The sequence below is a fragment of the Myotis nattereri genome (genome assembly GCF_964212035.1).
Source record: "Myotis nattereri genome assembly, chromosome: 4".
Lineage (NCBI taxonomy): Eukaryota > Metazoa > Chordata > Mammalia > Chiroptera > Vespertilionidae > Myotis > Myotis nattereri.
Genome location: NC_138079.1, coordinates 29,843,004 through 29,869,236, shown reverse-complemented (window position 1 = coordinate 29,869,236; position 26,233 = coordinate 29,843,004). Strand labels below are relative to the sequence as shown.

Below are 26,233 nucleotides of genomic sequence, written 5' to 3'. Positions count from 1 at the left end.
ATTTACTAAAATATTTCTCTTCACTGATGGGCAACTCTGTTTCTCCTATTAACTTGAGATTACTCCTCAGTCAATTAAAGGGTAAAATTTGACATTGTGGAATATAATAGTGAAGAATATTACACACCCTTAAACAGCTATTATCCACGTATTTTCCCACTCAGTAAAATGCACAATTTAGTTCCTCATCCTTACTTTCTCCATCCCCTCCCATTCAGCAGTTTCCTCTATAGGAGCCCCTACCACTAACTCCCAAACACATTGCCCATCTCCATCTTGAATAAAAACACTAGATGTTTTCCCCCCCTTGGTTTCTTCCACAGTAACCAGCACAGGGCTTTGTACATGGTAAACGATTGAAAAATATTTCTGAAATGAGCAAAGAACGTTTGAGGGAAATAGAAAGCAATCTATCCTTATCCGGAATGCATTGAGCCTACTCAACAGTTTAGTCTGAATTCTGTTTCAGTTTCAGGAAACTCTCCTTATTTTAAGTAATAATCCTTTATAATAAAAGGCTAATATGCAAATCAACTGGAAGGCGGTATGACTGCTTGCTATGACGTGCACTGACCTACAGGGGGCAGACGCTCAACGCAGCAGCTGCACCCTGGTGGTCAGTGCACTCTCACAGGGGGAGTGCCGCTCAGCCAAAGCCGGGCTCACAGCTGGTGAGTGCAGCAGCAGTGGCGGTCCCACCTCCATGGCAGCGCTAAAGATGTCTGACAGCTTAGGCCTTCTCCTCTAAGCTGTCAGTCAGACATCCCCTGAGGGCTCCCAGATTGCGAGAAGGCACAGGCTGGACTGAGGGACCCACCCCCACACCCCAGTGCACAAATTTCATGCACCAGGCCTCTAGTCTATATAATAAAAGCCGAAGCAACCATTACGGCAGAACAACCAGAACAACCGGTCACTATGATGCGCACTGACCACCAGTGGGCAGAAGACCAACACAGGAGCTGCCTCCTGGTGGTCAGTGCGCTCCCACAGGGGGAGAGCCAGTTAGCCAGAAGCCAGGCTCACTACTGGCAAGTGCAGTGGAGGTGACGGGAGCCTCTCCCGCCTCCGTGGCAGTGCTAAGGAGCAGTGAGCAGGCAGGTGGTAAGGAGTTAGGGGTCCTGGACTGTGAAAGGGTACAGGCCAGGCTGAGGGGGACCCTGCTACCCCCAGTGCGCAAAGTTCATGCATCAGGCCTCTAGTGTTTATTATAATTATTTATACTTATTAATCTATTCATATCAGTTTTAGCCAATTATAAAAATTGGCTTGGAGAATTCGAGAGAAACAAAACCCTGAATGTTATAAACAGTTCAGCATAATTTATATATAGTGAACAAAATATCTTTTTTTTCCCCAGTAGTTGCAGTGATGCTAGGAGAACTCGAGAATAGACTTGACGTGATATCAGAAGGAAGCAGTTACCCACGTTTACTGACTGCTAATCGGGTAGCTAGAAATAATGAGAGGGTACAATAGAAATGTTCAAAGAAAGTTTTCTTGGCACACATTACTATTTAATTATCTTATTTCTGAAAGAACTATAGCTCCACTGTTACCTAAGTTTATCCTTTAGCCATTTAATATAGTAATATCCCCAATGTAAGAGAGGGGAGCCAATTACTGTGATAACCTGGATCCTTTGTAAAAGAATACTGAAATACCAAGAAGTGCTTTTTCTCCCCCCACCCCCCCCCCCCCCGCCCTTCCTTGGTTTATTTATCTATTTTTTTGTTCCATTCCATTTAGGTAAGAATAAAAAAAATACCATATTATGAGATTGTTAATGAAATGTTTCTATTATAGTTCAATAAGCATACATTTTTTAAAATAAATACTTCTCCACTTTGTCATACACGATAGTTGAATGCTGGGTCATTAGTTAATAGCAAACGGTCACTCTTAGTTATGTTTTTAATGACTTGAAAAATTGGGTGTACATATATAAGCAAGTCCAAGCAACACTGACTTCAGAATGAGTATTTGGCTTTCATTTCTTGCTGCACACTGCCCACTGAGCTGTCTCTTCAGAGGTGTAGCTGTAAGAAAAAAATAGTACATGCTTTCAGATGTACAAAATCTGGCAGACTTCATTACTGTACTCAGCCTCTTGATACCATCACTTAATGATGTAAGCAAAACAGAAATCATTGTCTCGGGAGCTTCAAACTCTCGGAGTAGTTGTAAGAGTACCCCTCATTTATTCCTGTGTCTCCACATTTAGTTTCAAAGTTGAGGATAGAATCTAGCTTTTAAGAATTCCTCTTCAGGAACCTTTCCTATATACTACTCAGACTCCAACAGTCCATCATTTGAACCCTCTGTTACCTTGGGCATGGATTAATTGCAATTGAATTCTAGGTTACAAATGTATTTGCTCAACATTTTGCAGGCAGCATTCCATTGTTTTATAACATTGATGACATTCTGATATCTGCTCAAAACCTGTTTCTTTGTAAAAATTTGTGAACTCTTCATCACCAGTGTTTCTACATTTCATGGTCAATTGTTTTGGTCTGGGTCTTGGGCACACTCCAGATATCTGGGTCTTTTAATTCTGGTATTTTTTTCTTTATTAAGCCTTCAGTAATATTACTTCCTCCATTTTCTCTCCTGCTCTTCCTGAGGTTCCTATTAGTCAAAAGTTGGACCTCCTAGATCAGATCCTTTCATTTCCTCACTCCCCCACTCCCCCCATTTTTGTCTTTTTTGTTGTTTTATTCTACCTTCTAGATTTCTTCAAATTTATTTTCCAACCTTTCTATTAGAATTTTCACTTGGGCCATATATATTTTCTAATTTCAATACTCTCTTGTTCTCTGGTTATTTTTTTAATAGTAACTATTCTCATGTTCGGAATATGTTACCTTTCTAGGGGTACAAATGATAGTTCCTTGGAGGTTTTCCTTTGTCTTTCTGTTTCCTGTGGATTTCTTTATTCAGTTTATATGGTCTGCTTATTCTAGTCTCTCTTCTTTATTCTGGAGAATTTCCTCAAGAGATTGTCCATTCTTATTTAAAAGTGAGACACACACATAGTCAATGACAATACCAATGATGACAACAATAAATACACTATCAAGCCCTAGCCAATTTGGCTCAGTGGATAGAGTGTCGGCCCATGGACTGAAGGGTGTGGGTTCGATTCTGGTCAAGGGCACATACCTTGGCTGTAGGCTTGATCCCTGGTCCTGGTCAGGGCACATGCAGGAGGCAACCAATTGATGTGTCTCTCTCACATCGATGTTTCTCTGTCTATGTCTCTCTCTCTCTCTCTCTCTCTCTCTCTCTCTCTCTCTCTCCTCTCCTCTCCTCTCCCTAAATATCACTGGGGAAAAAATATCCTCAGGTGGGGATTACCAAAACATAAAGATAAATAAATACACCATCAAAGTTCTGTGAACATGGGTAGACTTGTCAACTAACTGTAGGGTTTCACTATAGCATTATTGGTGGTTCAGTTGATTTATTCTCTGGCAAGTTCTCCAATGCCATTATGAGAAGATTCTCCAATTCCTGCCTGGGAGATATCCACTGAGGGGCATATATCTGCTAGTATTTGGGGAGCATGGCCTATAACAAGGTTGGGGGTATTACTAGAAACTCTTCAGTTAAGCATCTATTTTCAGCCTGGGGCCTCACTTTGTTTGCCACAGTGCCTGATGTCCTTAGTTTGAAGTGTCTCTAGTTTATTTTCTTTAGAAAAGAAAGATTCAGTCTCCAGCATAAGAGGGAAATCATTCATTGGGATCCAAAGTCTCCATATAATCTTTTTTTTTTTTTACAAAGTTTCCATATAATCTTAATGTACTTCCAGCCTCTCACTAAAATCCTTCCTTCCTTAGTTATGCTGCCTCTTCAGCAGAAAGTCTTTCTGGGTTTGGCAGAACACATTAGTTCACTTTCTCTTGGAATTTGCTCTCTGTAATGATTTTCTCCATTGTGCTAAGGCAGTTTATAACCCTCCATCTACTCTCTGATTTCTAAAAATCAATTGAAATTTCTCCTTCCCCGTTATCTATGCCTTTGTGGACTTGTGTGTTTTTATTCCTTTAATTTCATGTTGGAGAGGTTTCAGAAAGAGAAGGAGAAATAAGCATGTATGGTTTCATAGTTGAAGAGGAAGGTGGCCTGGAAGAGCACTTGGAGTAGAAAAAAAAGATGGGACAAAACAAGTTGGGTAAAAGATCAGCAAGATTCTAGAAGGTGCTAATGATGGTAAGAGCTAATGTTTAGAGAGTGGTCGTTATGTGCTTGGAGCTTTGCAAAGTTCTTCACATGGGATATTTATTTTTGTCCTTGTAAGAGCACCAGGAAGTAGGTACTGAGGAAAAGAGAGGTAATATGGCTTGTCTAAGTGCCAGGGTTCAACCCCAGCAGGTCCAGGGGTCCCCAAAGGTGTGGACGGAGTCGGCAAAGAAGGAATGACACAGAGACAGCATTCAGTTGATCAGCAGCCTAGCCAGGATCTCTAGCCAGAATCTCCAGCGAAGTTCTGTTCAGGATCTTCAGCCAGGTTCTGTGTCCAGTTGTCTTGATAGGTTCTCCAGGTTCTCCAGCCAGGTTCTGTAGCCATGTTCCCTTGCTAGGTTCTCCAGCCAGGTTCTGTGTCCATGTTCTTTTGCTAGGTTCTCCAGGTTCTCCAGCCAGGTTCTCCAGCCAGGTTCTGTCCAGGTTCTCCAGCCAGGTTCAGTCACCAGGTTCTAGTCAGGTTCTCTTGCCAATTTCTGTAGTCAGGTTCAGTCCAGGATCTTTTGCCATGTTCTCTCCAGCGAAGTTCTTCTGTCTATAGGTTCTGTGTAGGTTCTGTCTTCTAAGTTCTGTGTTCTAAGTTCTGTGTGTTGCTGTCTTGTTACATCTGTATTTATACCAGTTGATTCAATCCTATCAATCTCTATTACAAAGGTTAGGGCGTTTCTTATCTCCATTCCAGGGAGTAAAGATTATGTAGCTTAAGCATGATTGTTCATAGTTAAAGTGATTAATTACCCGCCTGGCACTTAGTTGAGGGGTTTTATTCCCTCCCTAACTTCAGGGGAAAATCCCTACCTGGGGAAACAACCTTTCTCAGAGAGGAGACCTTGGTTAAAACACATAGTGCCAAGGTGAGCAAACATATTAAGAACAGTATGCCATATATGCCAGGTCCTTTGAAACAGCAAGGATGGACTGGCTCCCGGCATCTAAGTTAGTGATTGGTAGAGTTGGAACTTAAATCCAGACCTAACTTCAGAGACCATCCTCTCAACCACCAAACTATCTGCCTCCTATAAATTGCTTAAAGAGGGACTTTAGTGTCTGCCATGATGAAGTAACCACTTGAGCTAAAGCTGACCTTAAAGAGGGATTTTAAATGAAAGCATATATTTAAAAATCTTTTTATGTGTCTGTGATTTAGGAGGCTTTAACCAAAACTATTAATTGGCCTATTTAATAATGTCATAAGGAATTTAAAATTCTTTCAGGTTTGAAGAGTATTAAGAGAATCTACTTCAGATGACTAGATGCCTCTATAGTACTTTGTGAGACTTAGGTACTCATCCTATATAATAAAAGCATAGTATGCAAATTGTCCCCTCGACTGGGAGTTGTCTGGGAGTTTGACCAGAGGGTGGGGCAGGGCCAGGGAAAGGGAGGGTGTATACCCGGCCTGCAGCTGCTAGGGACCCTACCAGTGCATGAATTTTATGTACTGGGCCTCTAGTCATTATATAATTCTATAGAATTCTCTTCTACCATTTCATAATATAAATGTACTCTTTGTAACTATGGTTTAAATTATATCCAGAAAGATGGATGTTGTGCCTATACAACACCAAACATCTGGAAGAAAAGGATTCCCAGCCAAAGCTTATTAAAAAGAGATTCATAAGCAAAGTATGCTTTTGAATTATGAAAACAGATTCATGTCCAACATCTTGAAAGACTCTCACATGTATGTTTATGTTTCAAACATGGCTTAGCGATCATTAAAAGTAAAATTCAATTACGTGTGCTCTGTTGTCTTTGCCATCAATTTCAATTAAACCAGACATGCTTGGCAGTTTCAGAGAGAAAAGTCTTCAGTTCTTTCCCTTGCTAACATTTTGCTGTTGGGACTTTGTGATTTTTCTCAATAAAGGCATATTATTAAGAAGACCCTTTATGTTAAACCTCTAAATTATTCACCAGGTGATCTTCATCAGCACTTATATAGATAAAAGAGAAGTCAAAGATTCAACATAATTTTTTTAGACTGTAAAATTTTTGTGAACTTCCAAGAAGCCACAAGTGCTCAGGTTTTTGATGTATGTTTTTAAATATACTTTATTTTTAGAGCACTTTTAGGTCGACAGTAGAATTGAGCAAAAGGTAGAGATTTCTAAAATGCCCCCTCCCCACACACATGTATATTCTCCCCATTATCAACATACCCTACCAAAGTGATATATTTGTTAGAATTGATGAACCTACATTGACACATCATTTTCACTCAAATTCAAAGTCCATAGTTTACATTAGGGCTCATTCTCAGATTTAGAGAAATGTGTAACGACATGTATCCACCATTAGGGGATCATATACAGTATTTTCAGTGGCCCTAAAATAACTCTATGCTGCACCTATGAGCCTTTCCTTCCCTCCCCTCAACCCATGGCAACCACTGATCTTTTTACTGTCTCCAAGGTTCTACCTTATCCAGAATGTCATATAATTGGAATCAAAGAGTATGTAGCCTTTTTAAATTGCCTTCATTTACTTAGTAATGTGCATTTAAGGTTCCTTCATGTCCTTTCATGGCTTGATAGCTCATTTGTTTTTAGCACAGAATAATATTCCATTGCCTTGATGTACCACAGTTTATCTGTTTACCTACTGAAGGACAATCTAGTGCTTCAAAGTAGGGGAGGGAGGGGGCAAGGGGAAGAGATCAACCAAAGGACTTGTATGCATGCATGCATATAAGCCAAACCAATGGACATGGACAACAGGGGGATGAGAGCATGAGTGGTGGGGGGGGGGGGGGGGAGGGGATTTAATGAGGGGGATGAGGACACATTTGTAATACCTTAACTAATAAAGAATTAAAAAAAAAAAGAAATCAGGGGAAGAAAAAGCACTGAATATATGTACGTGAGATAAGAACACGTCCAATAAAGTATGATGAATTTCCACAGGAAAAAAAAAAAGTTTTGGCAATTCTAAATAAAGCTGCTGTAAACATCCTTCTGCAGGTTTTTGCGTGGAACATGAGTTTTCAACTCTTTGGGGTAAATACCGAGTAATGCCACTGCTAGATCGTGTGGGAAGCGTGTGTTTAGTTTGTAAGAAACTGCCACACTGGCTTTCAAAGTGGCCGCACCATTTTGTTTTGCATTGACTGAGAGTTCTTGTTGTTTCTCCGCCTCATGACTATTATAGAGTCCTGTTCTGTAAAGGAACCACAATTCATTCCTCCAGTCTTCTCCTAGGATGAAGTGGGGCAGTTTCCATTTGGAAATATGAATAAAGATATGATGTCATGATGCGTCTTGGTGCATATAAGCATGCATTTCTGTGGGGGGAATGTAACAAAGAATGGAATCCTGGAACTTTTCTAGGTAAGGGGAAAGTATTTGGTAACATGTATGAAAAGTGCACGAGAATTTCTGAGTCCACATCCTAGCCAAAAAAATATGGTACTGTCAGCCTTTCCATTTTTTTTTCTAAATATGGAGGCTCTATAATGGGATCAGTGTATTTTCCTGATTACTAATGAGGGTGAGCACTCTTTCATGTGTTTAGTAGATTTTTGAATGTTTTGTTATTGTACTTCTTCATGAAAAGTATTTTATAAAAGGCCTTTTTGAGCACTTTTAAGGGAACCAAAGGCCACATAAGTTAAAATATTTGCTACAACATGTCAATGAGAAAGACTGATAATACTCTGTAACACTCAATGAAGGACTGACCTTTCTGAGAATCTGTAAAATGTAGAATGCAAATATTAATGTGGATTCAGTGTCACAGTTGTTGTTGTTTCCTATCCTGTAACTTTTTGCATCCCTGCCAACCATTTTTATAATTTGAGACTGCCTTTGATATCTTTCTCCTCATTGTTACTCTCATATATGGAAGAGGTGATGGTAGTGTTTCCCATGCAGTATGTCTGTGTATGGTTTAGCCTTTAAAGCTCAACGAACTTAATAGACATGGACTTACCAATCTTCAGAGCATCTTTTTGAAATGGAGTGGAGGCAAGTGCATCAACAGGTTCCTTATCACTGGAGGAGACAGACCATCCCAGAGGGAGATAGCTACTTCTGTTTTGGCACAGAGTATAATATTTTTTAAAAAATTTTAATGTTGACACTATTGCTGATGTCCCCCATTTTCCCCACCTTTGCCCACCTTCACCCACCCCCGCGTCCCCCTTCCTTTGCCTGATAGCCACTTCCTTACTGACCTGGAACCAAGCTAGGCACAGAACTCAGATTTTCTACCTCCTAGGCTAATGCCAGATGCACTAGAGATGCTGTCAACTGTTCTAGGCATAAAACATGTGCTGTGTTCATTGTGTGATTGCTAATAACTACTCACTAAAATATGAAAAAGAAAGATATGTCATGAAATGGTTTACGCTCTTTAAAATGGTTCTGATAATTTTTAACAATTTGATTGTATTCTTACAATTTTACTTCTTCCTGAAACCTTTTTAACTCTGCTTATTCTGTAATTCTTAATGCTCTTAAACTGATCAGAAAATAATTATATTACTGTCAAATGTCCAGGCTTCATGCTCTCTTGTTTCCCACTCTCCCCCTGAGGTTTAGCAATAATGCATGCAGCTTAACATCATTAGTAGGAGTCTGAACATTCAGTGCCCGTGCCTCACCTTGTCTCTACCTTCACGTGGACCTTCTGAAAGACTCTCCTTTTCAGACTCTTAAAAATAATAATGTATTGTAAAGAAAAAGTCTTGAATTCATAACACTTTTTAGTTTATAAAAGACTCCTCCTCCTCACAGGTGGTTAAGGATGCAAGAACAATGAAACTCAAGATAAAATGACACCCTTAAATTCACTCCATTATTATATGGCAAATTTAACAACCTGGTTTTGTAACAATCATTCCAGTGCTCCTTCTGTGGGAAGCATAATATAACTGTAAAAAGTACAAACTGTTTGAATTTCAGCTTCACATTAAACAGCTGAGTTACCTTGGACAAGTTACAGAAGCTCTCTGGGCCTCAGTTTCCCCAGCCATAAAATGAATATAATAAAAGTTATTGTGAGGATTCAGTGAATTAATACATATAAAAGGGCTCAAAACTGAGCTTATCCAATATAAATGCTTAATAAATCTTAGCTCTGTTATTTTTCTTTTTAGTATCAGAAAGCGATAACATGTTTATCCAGAAATAATGAGATAGAATTGCTAGACCAAAAATGATTTTGTAATTATACCTTTCAGCCTAGATGAATTGCTTTAATTTCTTCATTTTTAAATATAGAAATAAATAATCCCTAAAAATAATCTCTAAATATTGTAAAACTAACATATTATGTTGATTAAAACTCAATGAAAATTAGTCTATTTATCTTGATGGAATAAGTACTGCCCTGAGAATTAAGCTGAAAACCTGGAATCAAACATCACGTCCTGTTTCTTTTCTGAACTCATAATTCTGTCCCCCCAGTCCACTTCGCACAGTTATGACAGAAAAGCTATAAATTGCTTAAAGTCTAGCACATGGGGTTCCCACACAGCAGGATCCTCTGAGAGAAGTATGCATTAATAGGCACCTCTAAAGGCAAAATTAGGCTATCCAACAAATACATATTGAGCCTCTACAATGGTCTAAGAACTGTGAGGAGCAGAGAAGATATTATGGTGAATCCCTGCTATTCTTTTGAAGAAAAGACCTACATAACTAAACTATTAGAGGGAGAGAAGTGAATGACACAAAAATGAAGTGCTCTGTAGGGCTCAGTACAATGTCTTATGCATCTTTGTGTTCACTCAAACTGACAGATAAATGGTTACCAGTGAATGAATGAATGAATGAATGAATGAATGAATTTCAAAGAAGAAGGAAAGGTAAATGTACATGGAAGTCATTGATCTCTTTAACAAACATGTATTAAGTGCCAAAGAATTATACTAGGCTTGAAAACTAGAAAACGGATAAAGACAGACCTACATTTCAATGACTGAACAGCTAAGGGCATTAAACAGAAAGATAGTCAATTACATCATAGCATGCTGTTGGTGCACACATACCATTCCAAAAGTAGAAAAGAGGAAAAAAAAAATCAGATATTCTCCCAGTGATGAAAATCCCAGAGCTGGGGCTTTGAGGATGAGAAGTTAGCTAGAACAGGAGAGGTATGTCTGGTTAAAGGTCAATGTTGAAGCAAATATTACAGTGTGGAAGGCACAAGAGAGCCCCAAACAGGTTGCAGTATGTGGCACAGTGGTGATCAGTAAGGAATGAGAAAGATGATTAAAGAGAAGCAACCTTTCATAAACTGCTAAGAAGACTTGAATGTCATGCTAGGATAAGGATTTTTTTTTTAAGCTCGGGGGAGATTTTATTCAATGGGAGAAATATCAGCCTTAAGTCTTGATCATGTTGTTTAATTTTGACACAATTTTAAGTTGCATATTTAAAGCAATCTTTGTAAGTTTTTTGTGTTTTTATTTTTTTATTTAAAAAATAATTGAATATAAACATTTTCTGAATCATGCGCCTGAATTTTTGCCTTTGTGTTTATTAATACATGAATTATTGCATTAACCACACATAATTACCTAAAGACAAGTATGTAACTTTTGCTGCAAAGTTTCTCATATGAACACTGTATGCCTCTGAGGGTTGTGAAAGTGTTTTTGGAAATCTGTGACTTCTCAAACTTGAGAAATGTTGATATGGAGATAGAATTGGAGTGAGTGGGAGAAAGGTGGGCACCAGGAAAACCAGTTCAGAGCCTACTGCAATAATTACATGAGAACCAAAGAGAGCATGAACTAAAGAAATTAGGAAGAGAGGGGAAGATTCAATGGCTATTTATGGAGAAAAACAAATGTAACATGGAGACTGGACTTGAGAGAGGCGGGACGCGATGCCCACGCTTGGCATTCTGGCTTCAGTGAGGAGGTGAGTGACGGCGGCATCTCAGTGAGAGAGCAAAACTAGTAGGCAGAGTAAGTATCAGTGTTAGAAATGTGGAGTTTGGGGTGTCTGCGCACATTCAGGTGGACATCTGAATGAGGAAGAGCAATCTGAGCTGGAGTTTTCAGAACATAGGAGGTAGACATTTCAATTTTGGAGGTAAATTTACTCACAGGGACAATGAGTGAGGTGAGGGGGGGGGGAAGCATAGAAAAAGAAGAATCCAACAAAGGAATTGAAAAATTTTCTGCCAACTGAAGAGTAGGCAGAAAATCAGGAGAGCGGTGTTCTCCAATCTGAGGAAGGAGAGCATTCCAAAAAGGACCCGGGATTTCTGGAAGAATTTTGTGGAGAAGGTATTAGTTGAAATGGGTGTGGAAAGACACAGGAAACTGTGAGGGCACAACGGAAGAAGTATGGATTCTGGGTTTTGGAAACATTTTAAGAAGTCTCACAGGCAGAGAAACAAAATGAATACCAAAGGATTGGGTGGAGTAAGCAATACTGCATAGGGCTGAAAGGTGGGCTCTGAAACCAAACTTCTTAGCTTCAGATCCCGGCTCCCCACTATTAGCTATGTGATCCTCAGCAAGTTATGTAACCTTCTAAGCCTGTTTTCTCAGGTGCAAAATGGGAACAATAATAGCACGTTTCTCATTAAGTTGTTTATTTTTTACTCTCCTGTGTACAACCCTTGCAGGATGGTTTTATATATACAACACTAGAGGCCCAGTGCACAAAACTTGTGCACTTGGAGGGGGGCGGTTCCCTCAGCCTGGCATGTGCCCTCTCGCCCTCCAGGAGCCCTCGGGGAATGTCCGACTGACACAGAGGAGGGAGAGGCTCCCACCACTGCCACTGTACTCAGCCATGAGTCCAGCTTCTGGCTGAGTGGCACTTCCCCTGTGGGAGCGCACTGACTACCAGGGGGCAGCTCCTCCATTGAGTGTCTTCCCCCTAGTGGTCAGTGTGCATCATAGGACTGGTTGTTCTACTGTTTGGTCAATTTGCATATTAGCCTTTTATTATATAGGAGGGTTGTTTTTGGCCACCTCTGAATATTTATTCTTTGTCCTTCTACCATCCCAATCCCCATTTATAGTTTCACTTTTATGGATATTTTATTTTACAAACTGAAGTTTTAAATCATTTATATAGTCTATATACTAGTATAAGTATATTGAAAATACAAAATATACTTTGTAAATCCTTAGCAAGTTTTTCTACCCCTATATTTTATTTTAGTCCTTAATAAACTTATATTACATTTTTAAATCTTTAATAAATATGGAGTTTATTTTAATAATTATGGGCTCTGATATTCTTTATCTAGATTTCCTACATTTTCAGAACAATATTTACTGAATAATCCATAGTTTCCTTATTGGCTTGAGATATCACTTCTAGATTTTACTAAATTTAAGGATGGTTGGTTCTGTTTTTAATCTTTATAGCCTGTTGCTATACAAAAGTACCATGTTATAACTATTATAGATTTAAAAAATACATTTTAGTACTTGAAAAAACATGTGCCCTCATAATTAATCTTATTTTTTAAATTTTTATCAGTTATTCTTACTTTGTTTTGCTAATTTGTAAATATTAATTTAAAATTATAAAAATTAATTTTATAATCTATTTGTGAAGTCCTCACAAAAAACTCCATTAGTATTTTTATTAAAATTGCATTAAGTTTCTAATTAAGTAGTTTACAAGTACTACACAACTACTTTATGAAACCCCTATAAACCATCTACAAAATTCTTAGTTCTTAAATTAAGTACTTACAATCAAAAAAAGATTTGAAGAAACCAATAGCACAAACAAAAAGAAACTAATGGATGAGCAAAACAAGTGTATTTTTCTGAGAATATTTATTTTCAGAAGAAATAGAGATGATAAACAGTATAGAAAGAAACTCTTACAATATTAAATTTTCAGAGAGAGTAAGGCCAAGAGTACATTAATTATGATTAAGTTTCTGTGAAATAGGAGCAAGATACTGGAAAAAAAATTGGAAGATTGAAGAAAAGACTGAACACTAGTGAATACTGAATTTGTCAAGCAAATCTCCTGAAATGTAGAGCACAAAGACAAGGATATAAAATACAATGAAAAAGTAAAGAGACATGAAGAGTGTGATGTCAGTAGGGGAGTGAGAAGGGACAGGAAAAAATATTTTAAAAATAAATTACTTCACCTGAAGAATGATTCAAGTTCTCGATTGAAAAGTTTCACCCACTGCCCAACAGGGGTAAAAAATACATACTGTTTACATGCTGATGAAATTTCAGAATTCCAAAGATAAAAAAAATTGATCCTAAGAGCTTCTAGAAAACAAAAAGGGATCTTTCAAAGGTAACATGGGACAGACCAGGCAATGTTTCAAAGTTCTAAGGAAGATTACTTAGAACCCAAAATTGATAGTCAAACTATCAACAAACTAAAGATTTATTTAAACATATAAAGGCTCAAGTTCACAGAGTTTACTCCCTACAGATGATTCATAATGAAAATAAAATTACTTGAAGATATCAAAGAAAAAATATATACAGAAGACGCAGCAAGTACTAAGATGCAAGTACTGGAACTAACCCAGGTGTTTTATGAAAATGAATTCCAGGATAATAACAGACCTAGAAAACAGGCAGCCTAAATTAGAGTCTTCACAGGGTTCTAAGAAAGTAGATATCATAATTAGACTTGCATAATTAAAAATCTGTCAATATTGTAGGGCAAAAATAATTGAAAAAAATGTTTTACATTAATTTATCTTTAAAATATTGTTTTCCCATCCAGGAAATTAAATATATTTATATTTTTTCTAGTTTTTAAAAAATATCCTTCAGTGAAGTTACATAGTATTATTTGTGCAAGACTTTTACATATTCACATTTTTACATTTATTTCTAGGTATTTTATATGTTTTATGATTATTGTAAATGGGATACTTTCTCCATTTTCTCACTGGTTATTGCTGGTATATAAAATATCTATAGTGTATATATATTTTATAATGCTCCATCTTTCTTATACATTTTGTTGATTCTCCTGAATTTTTAGTTATAGAATTTTCATCTGAAAATATAATTTTGCTCCCTTCTTTTATTTATACTTCATATTTGGCTTTCTTATATAGTTGCTTAGGTTAGAATTTCCTGAGCTGCATTAACTATGGAGACAGTGGGCAGCTTTGTTTTGTTTCTTATTTTCTTTGTTGTTAATTATAGATGTTGAATGAAAGCTATTCAGTAGCATGATAAGGACCCATACTTCTATTCTTATTGTACTAGGCGTCCTATTTTACTATCAACTCTTTAATAAGTGTGATGGGTTACAGTACAGATATTGTTGAGTGATTGGGGAAAAAATTGTGGGACCAATTGTATACTATAGGATGCCATTATAGAATAAATATGATTTTGAGGGAAATATATAGAAAACTGTTTAATAATTCAACCACCCAGTCATAGCTGTATAACTGTATGGACAAAGGTAAAAGAAATACATATAAGAGGTTTGAACTTAAGAGGTAGCAAATCCACTTTCTGTATATGATTTCTTCTTGCCCATAAGATTCAGAATATTTGATAGCAATACAATTTAAAATCTATTTTGATATTGAGTAAAATTTATGCAAAACTGCTCAGAACAGACCAATTTTTCTGCTGCTCATCATGTCTGCTTATAAAAAGCAAAATTGAACAGCAGGAAGTTCTGACTCCTAGAGATAAGACAGCATTCAACTTTCTTTTCTGAAATGGAGAACATTAGCAATCTATATATATTCTGTCATTTCTCTTAACAGTTTTGTACTTTCTATAAAATATTGCTTAAATGATTTTTAAAATTTTTCAAATAAATGAGTTTTCATCCTATGGATGACTTGGCCTCATTTCAAAGCATAAATTCTTGGATATAGTCGAACTTTATGCTTTTTCCTCATTGTTCTATAGACAATAAATTTCTAATAAAAACAATCAATAATATGAATATTAATGTTTACTTAAAATCAATCTAGTCCTCTTTTATTAGAAAGGTAGAACACACAAACTTCTTGGGATGTTGAAGAACTTTGTTATTCTTCTCCTCACAATGGTCAATAGTATCAAACCATGATTTTATTTTTAAGATTTTACCTAAAGAATTATATTTGAAATAAGATTGTGAGTTTATGTACTACCTCCTTCATATTAATAGTGAAGATCTTGAATTACAGTGACCTTCATGTATATTGTATAAGATTATATAGAAGATTGGGAAAGCTTCACATTTCCTATTTGTGAATCTGACTTTCATGCCTGTCAAGATTGGTACATATTCAAGTTTGTTTTCAATTAACTTCAAAGAAGATCAAAACCAAAGAGCATCTGTATAATTGCTCTCACAGGGTAACTGTTTGCGGCCCCTGTTTTTGCCCTGTAGCCCTTTTCCTAAGGAGAAAACTATATTTTTCAGCTAAGTACTTGCTTCCACTGTATTTTTGTTTTGTTTTGTTTTACAACTTTAAGTAGTGAGTGGCAAGAAGCAAAATGAAGATGTTGTGAGATGGAGAGACGCACTCAGTCACCATCTGGCGAGCATTCTGGAACATGGAGACAAATACCACACAATAAAGAAGTGAAGTCATTTTGCAGGAAGTTTGGCTTTGAAGATTAATTAAGGCCTGAGAGCAGGACATATTATGGTGGTCAGTTCGGCATAATTCTTGTGGGTTTTGGTAAATTGCAGATGACTTGCCCTGAAAGGGCTGGAGAGATCAAGTTGAGAAATAAGGAAACTGAGGCGTACAGTTCCGGTGGCATTTCCACAACATTTACTTGAGCCACGTGTCAAAACCCACATTCCAAATGTGCAACTGCTGTCTTTCGGAATTTGCAGTGACACATTCTGAGAGCATGCAGGAAATGCACCAGAATCAAGCACTAGGAATTAGGGCAGTAGCTTGAGACAGTGCCGTCTCCTAGGCAGTCTTATGCTTCCCTGACCCGACTGGGACTTGAAAAAAGCAAAACGTGTGTGTACATATGGCTGTAGCATTCCTTTTCTATGTAGCATGTTTTCAGTTGAGCTTTAAGCTATACAGATAAAAGCCACAGCCTACGTTAGCCAATACTTCTTAGTGCTGCTTCTTTATAGAAATGAATTTTTTTTTCTTGGTATTTCAAGCTCTTTAGGGTATCAGATGAATGAGATGAGACCCAGTTATGCTGTAAAAATTGAATTCAGGCATATGTGTGTAGAAATGTATTAGGAAAAAAATATCAATTTTTATAGTAATGAGCATTGGGTTGTAGAATTATATGTGCTTTTTCTTCATTTCCTTAACTTTTTCTGTATTTCCTAAGATATCTACCATGAGATTTTTAAATATATAGTTTTATTACATTAGTAATAGATAAGTACTTTCATGTCATAAAATACTTAAAGCATTAAGAATATGTAAAACTTCTTCCTGCTCCTTTAGATTTGTTCTCCTTGCAAGTAACCACTTAGCAATGGATACAACTTGGTGTATATCTTTTCTGAATTTTAACTGGATATTCATATATTAGAATTACAGGAAAATTTTTATCTAAAGTGATATACTACGCATGTTATTCTGTGACTGGCTTTTGAATATAATATGTTTTGAAGATTATGTTATTCAGCACATATACATGTATACCAATATTCTTAAACTGCAGCATAGTATGTATTTCAAAGTTTATATTTTATTGTTTTTCTATTTATGACTTTTTATATTACAAACTAGTGCAGTGAACATGGAAGTGCATGCTTGTTTATGTATTCCACTGATTTTTAGATCCGTGGATTAGTTAAAAAGAGGTAAAGAAAGACAACAAACAGGGAGATGGACATAGAGAAGAAGAGTTTAAAGGAGGTAGAATCCAATGGTTCTGGAGGACAGAATGTTCATCCTCTATGTCTCATTCCACCTCACAAAAAATTCAGATGCTCATTCAGGCCCAGCCTGCGTGGCTCAATGGTTGAGGATTGACCTATGAACCTAGAGGTCATGGTTCGATTCTTAATCAGGGCACATGTCTGGGTTGCGAGTTTGAGCCCCAGTGTGGGGCATGCAGTAAGTAGCCTATCAATGAGTCTCATCACTGATGTTTCTATCTCTCTCTCCCTCTCCTTTCCTCTCTGAAATCAATAAAAATATATTTTTTTTAAAAAAAGAGAAAAGATTGAAAAAAAGATGTTCATTCAGGAAATAGCAACTCTACTGTAAAGTAGAGATATTTTAAAGGAATTCAGGGGCTCCTAAGAAAAAGTTTGGGTAAAAACCCACATACCAATATGGTTTTTGCCTTTGTGTTTTGGGGGAGAAAGAAAGACTCCTCTGATCTACAGCCAGAAGGTTGCTCAATTAGGGGAGGGAAGGGCAGGGCAGCTGCGTGATGGGTATGAAGGACAGGCTCTTGTCCTGGAGTTGCCTGTCCTAGCCCTGCGGCAGTCCTCTGCAACAGCTGACTGATCATACCTGCATCGTAGCCCTCAAGTGTATTTGAGAAAAGAAAAATGTTAGGAACTCTTGCCAAATCTTGAAAATCAGCTATCAGTCTTGCGCACGTATAATATGGTATAACTGGTTCAGATGCCTACAAAGCCCTTGCATAATTCAAAACAAGTTTGAGAAAATTGGGGGTAAATTTTTTTCCCTAGAAAAGCATAGTAACAGAAAAGAATTTTTTTTATTTTATTGGGGAGATATTGGCTAATAACATTATATAAGTTTCAAGTATTCAATTCCATAATACATCATCTCTATATTGCATTATGTGTTCACCACCCGAAGTCTAGTCTCCCTTCATCACCATCTATTTGACCCACTTTACCCTCTTCACCTTCCCCCCACCCTAAAAAAAGAATTTTTAAAAATCATGATTGCATTGACTGTACATTAGGGACAAACTCTTAATGTATTTAAAACTTCAGTTCACCAATAATTGAACCAATATTAATCATCATTTTGTTAAATATTTACTCTATGCAGACAGTTTGATAAGAGCTTTACAGGTAATGCTTTTTTAATATTCAGAAGAACCCTATAAAAGCTATCAAACTTTACAAATAAGAAACCTGAGACTAAAGAGATTAAGTAAGTTGACCAGTTGTCATATTGCTTAGAAGTAACAGAGCTAGAATTTGAACCCAAGTTTTTGCATACTTAAAATGTTGGCTCTTAACACCACACTGGAATGAACTTTAGTTTGTAATCAAATGTTTTTATATTGGTAGCAATTCCAGCAAGAATAAAAAGTGTTCCATGTTATATATGTTGTAGATTAGTACTTTGGGAAACATAATTGCTTTGAATTATGGTATCTTTTATAAGATATTGAAATGCTACATTCTAGATAAGACCGTGCAGCAGTAAGAAGTATATGGTTTTTGCTTTTACTTGTGTCAATCATGCTATCTTGTTTGAGCTTTTCAAGAAGGGAGTGACGCAGTGGAGATAAACCGGGCAGATTACTTGGTATGTGTTATCCTGAAATCTGAGTTATTTGACATTTTTAAGGCTAAGCGTTGATTGAGCTCTGTGAACATAAATTGGCAAGAAAAAATAATACCATCTGCTCAATAGCAACTCTTTGCTCTTAGCAAAGAGCATTTGTTTCAACTTGAGAGTTATAATCATATTATCAAACTTGCTGATTGCATGAACTGAATATAAATTGTCAGGCTCATAAAGGTGTATATTTATGGTCACCAGGAGCTCCTCAATTTCCATATTTTTATTGTTGATGGAGTTAGGTTATTTTTTTTCTGTTTTTCTTGCTGCCATTGGAGACTTCAAACAGTCTAACTAGTATTTTCTATAATTATGTAGCAATAGTCTCAAACCAATAGCTTATACAGAGTGCAAATTTGGGAATTTTTAAATTCGATTTTTAAAATATTTTTTATCTAGACTTCAACTCCAATGTTTTCTTAATGGGAATAAGTTTCTCTTTATTTGCCAAGAGGCTCCACTTACAGCTAGAGAAATGTGTTGTTTTCCTACTTATAAATATCAGTATAAAGTATGTACTGTGCAAAATATAAATTACTGATGTAAAAATGGCCATTTTGGTTTACCAGGGGATTCTGTTTGATTAACATAAGGGAGCTATGGTGTTCTTGTGTCTCTTTGGCCTTCCTTCTGGTTTATTCCAAGAATTCTCAGGTGGTTGCTCAAGAGCTCCAAAGTAAAGCACAATTATTAAAAGTGCTTTCTAGAAGGATCTTCCAGCCTCAGAAAATAGAAAAGTGGAGAAATAAATTACCTCATTAGTATAGAAGGACATTTTAGGTTAAATCACATAGAAAAATAATATTGGTCTTTTAAAATTTCAATACAAACAGATATTTATAACCTTAAAATATGGATAAAAATAAATAGGTTGTGAAAATATTTAGAAAAATTAAAGTAGTATTTTAAGAGATCAACACTTGTCTCCCTATTGTTAATCTTAGAAAAATGGTGAGAAACTTTTGTATGCTCTATATTTGTAGGAAGTAATAATAGATTTTGAAACCATGCCATGTTATAGAAAGTCTTTTCTACTTATGTACCTGATTCCAAACAAGCAAATGTTTGAAGAAAATCTGATTTCTTTTCATTTATCAGAAATGTAACCCTGGCCAATGTTGCTAGATGGTTAGAGCATTGGCCCAGGCATGGAAGGGTCACAAGTTAGATTTCTAGTCAAGGGCACAGAACCTGAGTTGCAGGTTCAGTCCCGGCCTGGTCCAGGCGCCTACAGAGGCAACCTCTCTCACACCAGTGTTCTCCCTTCCCTTCCTTTCCCTTCCTTTCCCTTCCCTTCCCTCCTCTTTCCTCCTCTTCCCCTCCCCTCCCATCTTCCCTCCCTCTTTCTCTCTCCCTTCCTTCCTGCCTTCCACTCTCTAAAAAAATCAATGGAGAAAAAAATCCTCAGGTAAGAATTAACACAACAAAACACAAAATAATGCAGTATATTGGTGTGCACTCTTTGGAGTGTGCCCTCCTTGGAGCAGTCCATACCCTTCTCTTAGGCACAGACTTAAAAAAAAAAAAAAAAAAAAAAAAAAAAAAAAAAAAAAAAAACCTCTGAAGATCCCCAGGGAATTTCAACAAGGGGAACAGTGGGCCATAAAACCCCTGAACCTATCTCCATGCCCCCTTTCTCTGACTTTTCTAGAAAGCTGAAGCAGCCCTACTTAGCTCTCTCCTGTTGCTTCTTCTATCCTAAGCCCTACCATGTTTCACTGTCCCCAGCTTTAATATATGTACTCTCAAAATAAATTTTTAAAATGCAGTATATTAATAAATATCTACTTACTTGATTGACAAAATAAACAAGATTTGACATAGTGAATTTTATTTGCAACAATTGTGCATACCAATAACTTGGAAGTTAAAAACTGATGGACTCTCATAAGGCATCAAGGTGACTAAAGAATAGTTTTGTGTAGTCTCAAATACTGAATAATAAGCATACCCACTATTTAAAAGAGGAAACTAAAATGGAAAAAGAAATGAACGTTGAAAAGGGAGAGGTTTTAAATAATCTAATCCAAAATGTAATGACTTTTTCAAAAGAATAAATTTGATCATTTAAACTAAGCCAAAATAAGAATAGTCATAAATTACATATGATGTATTCTTTTCCATCTTATTTTCCCCATCAGGTGGTTCCTGTTCATAGATATTATTCCATGTCATTTCTCCCATCCTATGCCCATGGTAGACAGACATAATTAAGATAATGTGCTTTATCTGTAGACCTCAGACCTCACATCAAAGGAACCTCTAGGAATAGATTAGAATGGAATCCTAATTGTGTCCCCTAGATCTTCTGATCAGTTCTTTTCATACTAGCTCTCAGGGAAGTAGTCTGTATCTGTAGGGAGAAGTAAGGAAGTGTGCGATTAAAAAAATTCTCTAAAAGAAGTCAGACATTATGTCTTAGTCCTGGTTCTTTCATTAAGAATGGAATCTTGACAACTTATAACTTCTCTAGGACTGATTTCAAATCTGTAAAATTCAGTAGATTAGGCTGGACACTCTGTAAAATCCTTTCCAGTTTCTATTTTTTATTCTATACCTTCGGCAACCCCCATAGATTTTTCACCATTCCCTAAAAAAATCTGCAACACTTTGCACATTGTCTTTTTTCAGCCTGGGATGCCTTTGTCACCTTTGCAACCTAACAAAACCACCATTCATCATTAAGATCCACCTCAAATGGTAGCTCATTACCTCTGAAGTCTTCCCCAATTCCTCCTAACTCACAGGCCAAGTGAGTTGTTCTCAGCGTGTGTCTCTGACATAGATCAGTTCTCATTGTTTTATGATCATTTATGAATCTGTTTTCTCCCGAAAATCCTGTAAGGGACTCAGACCCTTGGAATTTGTATTCTCAGAGGGATGGTGCTTCACAGATATCAATTGTTCATTGGAAGTTTATTGAATTAATACAGAGATCAATATCTGCCTGTCACAAGTTCAAAGCCTACTAATTGAAGATTGTTTTTTTGTGATTCTAAATATATGTATATTAGTAAACTATTCAGAGTAAACACATCTCCATCTAAGTATTTTGTGACTTGTGTACATTCTAAACCACAGGAACCACAGATAATGCAGTAGGATTTGAAATCAATCATCCTATAGATCAGGGGTCCTCAAACTACAGCCCGCAGGCCACATGCAAATATAAATATTGTATTTGTTCCCATTTTGTTTTTTTACTTCAAAATAAGATATGTGCAGTGTGCATAGGAATTTGTTCATAGTTTTTTTTTAAACTAGAGTCTGGCCCTCCAACGGTCTGAGGGACAGTGAACTGGCCCCCTGTTTAAAAAGTTTGAGGACCCCTGCTATAGATATTGCAGGTCAGTGATAAATACACTAAGAAAGAAAAAGGTCATGCAAATAAGTAAGGAAAGCACTAAGGTATCATGGTTAAATTGTCAGAGACATGTTCAGACAATTCACAAAAGAAGATAAATAAATGACAAGTTAGAACATTAAAAAATCATTGCGACTTTTGGCTAATGATAGAGCTATTCGCACATTCATTGAACAGCTCTATCTTCAGAAAGCCATAAAATAAAAGTTTTAAAGCATAAAACACAATGGCAAAGAAAATGGGAAAAGAAAACCAACAACAGAATTCTGGAAGCTGGAAAACAAATGGACAAGTGGTAACTGCCCTAGAGAACAGTTAAAGTTGAATTCTATGCTAACATTGGGGAAAGCCAAAAAAGTGACACCATGACTAGTGCAAAACAACCCAAAGACTCAAAAATCAGTACCTAAAAAAGTGGGGTAAATATGAAAACTTTTAAGGAAGCTGTTAGATCCACAGATCCTATTTTATGTTCTGAAGAGTGGTGTGACTGTCCCTCATTCACCCCAGCAAGACACTTGACATTTATTCTCTGAAGGGCATAAAACAGTCTCTAGACCAAGGGACAGCAGGTACAGTTGAAGACTGAGCTGCCATGTTGAAATGGACCGCCTTTTTTTTTTTTTTTAATATATTTTATTGATTTTTTACAGAGAGGAAGGGAGAGAGATAGAGAGTCAGAAACATCGATGAGAGAGAAACACTGATCAGCTGCCTCCCGCACACCTCCCACTGGGGATATGCCCGCAACCCAGGCACATGACCCCGACCGGAATTGAACCCGGGACCCCCCAGTCCGCAGGCCGACGCTCTATCCACTGAGCCAAACCGGCTTCGGCTGGACCGCCTTTTTGAGGACATATCCAGGGAAATAGAGAAAAAAGATGGACAAATAGAAAACAAGTAAATGAGAAAATCAGAGGGCCAATTCAAAAAATCTAACATCCAAATAACAGAAATTCTGGAAAGAAAACTGTAGGAGGAAATAATTGATATATAATAATAATAATCATATACATATATATATAGCTTATTCTAAGGATCATCATCAGGTCATTTACAAAGGATCAAAAATCAAAAGGACATTAGACTCGGGAAAAACTTACATCAAAGATGAAAGTCAAGACCTCCACCATGTCCTCCATCTACTTCATGTTCTAGCCCCTGAAGCTGACTCAGTCCACAGAGACCTCAGGCCATGACACTAGCCAAGAACCTGCAGCTTCAAAGCTCCCCTCAGCCCTTCGGGAGCCAGGAGAACCCCAGATGAGGCTCTACCACCTGGGTGGAGATAGTGGTTGAAAAACTACAAGATGGTGCCTCTAGCAGGATCCTTCCTGGCGATGGCAAGATGTCCAGGTACAGTTCCAGCCACTTCACTCTGCTTGGGGAGCTGGGCTCTGGGAGAACTCTCAATAACATCCAGAAGGTCAATAGGGGCATTTTTGACACCCTTTCTGGTAAAGAAGATCTGAACCACCCCCTGTGTAAGGACTGTACTGACAATCTTTTGGAGCAGCTGGGCACTCAGCTCCCTGTCTCAGAATCTAACAGTCAGAGCTACAGATGCTGTTTGGAGAGGAGCAGGAGAATAAGTGAGGACGAGATGGAGACACTGCACGAGTAACTGAAGGACGTGGAGCTGGAGGAAGAGAGGCTGGTCCAGGAGCTGAAGGAAGTGAAGAAGAACTGAGAAAGGGCAGCTGTGGCCTGGAGGCAGCCTACGCAGAGACTGAGATGCAGGACCAGCAGGAAAGGCAGGATCACAGGAACTACAGTAAACTGCAATGGCAACAGTTGGAACTGCATGACGAACTGAGAAGCATGGAGAACTGGCTGGGGTATGCCCTGACGCAGGTAGCTTGGCTAGAGAAAATTAACCCCTTCAGTTCAACGTTTGAGATTCGCCAAGATGGCCCCTTGGCTGTCATCAATGACTTCAGATTGGGCTGCCTCCCCACTGTCCTCATGTGCTGGAATGAGATTAACTCAGCCTGGGGGCAGACAGCATTGCTGCTCCTGGCCCTGTCTAACATAGTTGGTCAGGAATTTCAGAGGTATGGACTCATCCCCTGGGGCAACCACTCCTATCTGAAGTCTTTAACAGAAGGCTCCACTGAACTACCCTTGTTCTGTACCATGGGCCCGAGGGCTCTCTTGTCTAACAAGTTTGACCAGGCGATGATGGCTTTCTTGGACTGCATGAAGTTCAAGGAAGAAACAGAGAAGGGCAAACCAGGTCTCTGCATGCCCTAAGGATCCCTGTGGAGAAAGGCCTGATAGAAGAGCCTGGAGCCAGTGGTGAATTCTATTCCAGCAGAACCCACTTGAACACGGGAGGAGCAGTGGACACAGGCACTCAAGCTTATGCTTACAGATCCTAAGTGGAGTCTCGCCTGGGTCTGCTTAAGGTATTGTCAAAAATAACTTTTTTTTCTATGTGGGAGAGGGATATTTTTTTACTTTAAAATATTTTACTTGTGAAAATTTTATCAGATCAATTGTAAAGCTGAAGAATATAACAGGTTTATAATTTTAATAATAAACAACCACACAGATATTCATTTAAGAGGAATGAAAGTATTGCCCAGAGCAAACCAAAGCCATTGCTGACTTCCCCAGCACAACTTTGCCTCCCTTCTACCTTCTCTTTCCTTCTTCACCACCTGGACAAGCAAATTCAAAATGACAGCAAAGATTAAATTACAAGGTGATGGGATGAAAGGTTGTAGAGGAAAAGAACTAAAGGTGGAGATGAAAGGAGAGGAGTAGGAAAGAGAAAGATGGAGATCTTCAATGTTTTTATGAGAAAATAAAAGTAATTGGCCACTGGTGTATGGAGTAGAACTTCGGGAGGGGGAATATTCTAAGATTTTTAAGTTTTTGCTGTGATGTATAAAGTCTACCCCCTCCCCCTCCATCTCTGAGAAACTCTAAATAAATTTCTACATAGTCTTCAATGAAAATATCAAAAGGGCATCAGACTTCTTAAGATTCACATTGAAAATAATGGAGCAATGCCTTTTAAATTTTGAAGGAAAATGATTCTCAACCAAGAATTATATACTCAGCCAAACTATTAATCAGGAATGAGCATAGATTAAGACACTTTCAAAGATACATAGCCCCCGGGGTCCGACCCCAGCAGGTCCAGGAGTTCCCAAAGGTATGGACGGAGTCGGCGAAGAAGGAATAACACGGAGACAGCGTTCAGTTGATCAGCAGCCTAGCCAGGATCTCCAGCCAAGTTCTGGTCTGGATCTCCAGCGAAGTTCTGGTTCGGATCTCCAGCCAGGTTCTGTGTCCATGTTCTCTTGCTAGGTTCTCCAGGTTCTCCAGCCAGGTTCTGTAGCCATGTTCCCTTGCTAGGTTCTCCAGCCAGGTTCTGTCCAGGTTCTCCAGCCAGGTTCAGTCACCAGGTTCTAGTCAGGTTCTCTTGCCAATTTCTGTAGTCAGGTTCAGTCCAGGATCTTTTGCCATGTTCTCTCCAGCGAAGTTCTTCTGTCTGTAGGTTCTGTGTAGGTTCTGTCTTCTTAGTTCTGTGTTCTAAGCTCTGTCTTCTAAGTTCTGAGTCTTGCTGTCTTGTTACATCTGTATTTATACCAGTTGATTCAATCCTATCAATCTCTATTACAAAGGTTAGGGCGTTTCTTATCTCCATTCCAGGGAGTAAAGATTATGTAGCTTAAGCATGATTGTTCGTAGTTAAAGTGATTAATTACCCGCCTGGCACTTAGTTGAGGGGTTTTATTCCCTCCCTAACTTCAGGGGAAAATCCCTACCTGGGGAAACAACCTTTCTCAGAGACCTTGGTTAAAACACATAGTGCCAAGAAGGTGAGCAAACATATTAAGAACAGTATGCCATATATGCCAGGTCCTTTGAAACAGCAAGGATGGACCGGCTCCCGGCAAATAGCCTCAAAAAATTTGCCTCTGATGCATACTTACTCAGGAAGCTACTGGAAATATGCTCAACAAAACAAGGGAGTAAACATCCCAAAGTGACAGCTGTGCAACAAACCTAGGGAATAACCAATCCAGATTAGAAGAGGCCCTAGGGAGACATTTCTTCAAGAAAATGAATTTGATAAAATTCTTAATGTATTTAACCCATACTTAAAGGAGACTTTGCAGGTGGGACCACGTTTGAGATAGAATTAATTTTACAAGTATGTAGAAACCCAAGGAAATAAATAAAGAAACACAA

General features: G+C 37.8%; 1 protein-coding gene and 1 pseudogene across 3 annotated transcripts in view; both read left to right on the top strand.

Moving 5' to 3' along the window:
- Positions 1-26,233, top strand: part of LOC308518423 (3',5'-cyclic-AMP phosphodiesterase 4D) — a 505,639-nt gene that overhangs the window by 410,152 nt on the left and 69,254 nt on the right. The gene's annotated exons all lie outside the window — the stretch shown is intronic.
- Positions 1,372-24,451, top strand: LOC308518047 (beclin-2-like; annotated as a pseudogene). Its single transcript has 2 exons — positions 1,372-1,470; positions 23,186-24,451. The product of its transcript is annotated as a beclin-2-like (transcript).